The following is a 4,157-nucleotide window of genomic DNA, read 5'->3' as shown; positions in this document are numbered from 1 at the left end:
TCCGAATCCATGGCCTGAGCTCGCTCGTCCTCGGAGTCCAGCTCCAATTCCGGGTCCAGGTAAATCTCGAACCTCTCCTCATCTGATCCCAGCTCTGCAACCTCTCCGTCCTCCTCTACGTCCTGCTCCATGGCCTCGGGTTCGTCATCCTCCTCCTCATCCATAGGCTCGGGGTCCTCCACTAGTACATCGGGCTCCTCATCCATCTCTTCCTCCTGCCTCATCCACTTGGGCGTGAGCTCAGGGTTTATCACCTCACCATCAGCTATAATTGGGTGCAACAACCCAACACTATCGACCGGGATATCAAAGGTCTTGAGGGGCTCTCCCTCATTCCCATTGGCATCCCGGTGGCACCATGCCACGTACTCCTGCTTCTGGTAAAAATACTCGCCTATGTTCACAATTAGTTCTGATCGATACCTCACAAAAGCCTCCCCATTTCCTGAGGGGTAGGTACTAGTATACTGCCGGATCTGCAGAGGGATCCCAAAAAGAGGCGGTGGTCTCTCCATCCTCACGGCCGGGGGTCTGAAAAGTTTCGGTTTACACAACCGTGAGACGAATCTCAGCGAGTTCAACCCTTAAACCTAGGCTAGGCTAGCATGTAATCTCCTGACCGGAAACAAATACTTAAAACAATAACACAACAACATTCAAATAATTCTCTGACCCTGCAGGTTAGACAGTTCAATATATAATAATCACGGCACATACGTGGCGCACATACGTGGCACACATAGTCACACGTACGCCAATCACATGCTCATGCACTGAGTCTCACACACTCGCATGTCAGTCCATGCATGTTCATGCAGGCAAATGTCGTTGACATGTCACGTGCATTTCCCGGCCCATTGGCCCACACTGGCACACTGGCAATCGCCCGATTTATTATTTATTACGACTCGAGTCAACAATATTCACGGCCCGGTGCGTCTAGCCTGCTTCAAAGTGCATAAGGCGCAGCAACCGATCTGGCCCAGTGTCTCTAGCCTGCTTCAAAGTGCATGAGGCGCAAAACTGATCTCCTTACGAACCAGAGCCTGCTTCAAAGTGCATGAGGATGGTCGTCTTCCAGACGTACCGGGCATCGTCCTGCTTCAAAGTGCATGAGGACAGTATCGACCCGAAGGTCATGACCCGAAGGTCCTTAGGTGATCACACAACCAATTATTGTCGGAACCCAGCGTAAAACGCTTCAGGGTATTTTAGGTGATCACATGCTCATGGCAGGCATGCATTCTCGCACAATTTCATCACATGTCTCACTCTTGGCATACACAATGCGTGTCCATGTTATGCAATGCAATGCACCACGAGCGCCAATATAATTCAAACACTCAATATCACAACACGTGCTCAATTGACCCAATTAATACCGTGTGGCCTAACGTGCGAATCACAAATCAACAATTAATTTCAAACCAATCATTGGCCAATTGCACTCCACATAATTCAGCCACACGACATACGACATGGCAGTACGAAATCAATCACAATTAAGCACGAATTACATACAATCAGTCAACCCAGACATACCCGGCAATTTCACCGACCAGTTCCTAAATTGACCATTCCACCCTATTAATCTCCCAATTAAATTCTCATTGGTCCACTACATTTTTCCCGATAATAATTTCTATCAATCGGTCCACTAATTTTTCTCTGCCAGTACCAGCATTCCTAATCCAGTCCAGAAAAATGCACTATTAGTCCTAATCCGGGTTTAGGAATTTTACTCACTTAATTTCTGGACCACGGCGACGAGGAACGGCGGCCAATCACTGATGAACAGTGAAACCGGCGGCGGCGTTCCCAGCGAACGGTACGGACGGCGGCTGGCGGTGTACGGACGGGGGCGACGTACGGACCTGTACGAAAACCGTACGGACGGGGCGGAGGACGGTGGCAGGCGAGACGGCCGTACGGACGGCGGACCGTACGGACCGTACGGCGCTACAGTACCTACCGTACGGACACTGTACGGACAGGTACCGTCGGCGTCGTACAGCGCGGCTAGACGGCCGAGTGGTGACGGAACGGCGATTCGAACTCCGGCGAAGTTCCGGCGGCCCTATTTGCCGAACGGGAAAGAGAGAAAAAGAGGAAGAAAGAGAGAGAAATAGAGAGAAAGGGTCGAACAGGGGCAAGGCTGAGGCTGGGGGCTGAGGTGGTCGACGGCGGGGCACGGCGGTCGGCGGCGGTGCTCCGGTGACCGGCGGCTTGCTCTGGCAAGGCCAAACCAAGAGAGAAAATGAGAGAAAAAATGGGAGAGGGAGTGATCAACGTGAGAGGGAGAGCTGTTCTGGCCAGATGAGGGTGAGAGGAGAGAGAGTGAGAGTCTTATCTTGGTCAAATACTAGGGGCTAGATGCCAAGTGTCAAGATCTAGCCTAAAATGACCATTTTACCCCTCATCCAAGGGCTAATATTGAATCTTATCCAATAATTCAAGGGCATTTTGGTCTTTTGCTGCAATAATTAAGATAAGTCCAAATTTAATTAATTTCCTTAATTATCCTCCAAAATTCGGAACCAAAAATAGCCCAGGGGCAAAACCGTCATTTTTCCGGTCCCAGGGCGAAGTTTCATTTTTCTCCCGTACCAACCCTCCATGTACGTGGCCAACATAATGCGGTGTCGGAATCGCGAAATTCATCGCGCAAGCCCTCGAAAATCCACGCCAAAGTTTCGGGAATAAAATAATATTATTTTTCTAATTTTTGTCGAAATTCCAATTTTTGGCCATAACGACTCCTGGTATGCGTGGCCACCCAAAAATGGCGTCGGCCTCGAAAAATAACCTCATTTGGTCTTGAAAAGCAACGCTGGCGTCCCGAGGGGCAAAATCGTAATTTTTCATCCCCGGACCGAAATTCCAATTTTTACTCATACTAACTCCAAACGTGTGTGGCCAGCGTGATATGACGTCAGATTCCCAAAAATAGTCTCTTAAGCCTTCGAAAATCGACATCGAAATCCAACCCCAATTCCGTGAACAAAACTTGCTAAACTTTCAATTTCAGGGTCTCTCACTAATGGGCGGCTGTTTAGGGATTACGCGTATCGACCTAGGGCTATCTGTATCGTAATGGTCTCGATCATTGAGAGAATGAGAAATTATCACTAGTTCCAGAGGTCACGATCGTTCGGTTCAAGTTCAGGATTGGTTGGCCACGTGTACTTTCGGTCTTGCAGAATCACCTGCATCCCTATTGTACATCGTAGGCCTTGGCCAAACCCAATCCATTACCCTTTTCCACGATCGGCCCACGTTGGCCCAAAATATTCCCTCAGCGTCTCTCGTGATCGGTGTCCGTTTCATGATAGGGTCCCCGGTCCACGTACTGCTTCTTAATTAGCCATACCCTATTGGTTAGTATTCCGAGAGTGATCAACTCTGGGCGAGACTTACTAAAATAAAATGCGAATTAATATTAGTTTTATTGATCCCGGAATTACATCGAAATTCGGGCTGTTACATCTGCAAGTCCATCTTGGCAAAACTAATAGTCTCATATGGGCTATGTCTAGCTTTGAATGCTAGTGGACTCACATTAAAATTTATTCATTACCTGTTCTGCACTTCTTCGTGAATGGTGTTGCGGAATTGGAGATGAAAACATACAGAACTACATTGTCGGTCATTTTATTTGAGTTTGCGAGCTTTCCCAAGTAATCAGATATTCTTACATGTCATCGGGGTGGTTGTTTAAAGCAAAATTTGCTCTGAACGGATCTCCTTTTCGTGCTCCTGGGATTTTCTTCTCTTTTTTTTTTTTTTTTGACATGCCACAGATTTACTTGTAAAGTGGAGGAATTATATAGTGGAATAACCATGATGCATGTGTGCATTAATTACCATGGAAGAAATGGATAGAGAGATTTCCTTTTCGTTCGTCTATTTCCCTTTCATGTTTATTACTACTCATGGGTTACTAGATTTGTTACATATCACGATAGTAATTTGATTTATTTTGCAGGTGAGTTGATTGTGAATGGAGAGATTGTTCATGTGACATCCCGAATTTCGGTCCATTTTTGGGACTTATAAAACGCGTAATTTGTCAGTGTGCTTATAGTAAAATCTCGCCCGGGAACTGATCACTCCCGGTTATCATTTTAAAATAGAGATTTCGCTAGAATCGCACTCGA

The sequence above is a fragment of the Syzygium oleosum genome, unplaced genomic scaffold (assembly GCF_021117445.2).
Source record: "Syzygium oleosum isolate NSW1041296 unplaced genomic scaffold, Sole_v2.1 Sole_v2.01, whole genome shotgun sequence".
Lineage (NCBI taxonomy): Eukaryota > Viridiplantae > Streptophyta > Magnoliopsida > Myrtales > Myrtaceae > Syzygium > Syzygium oleosum.
The sequence above is the reverse complement of the archived record's forward strand: the minus strand, read 5'-3'. Positions refer to the sequence as shown.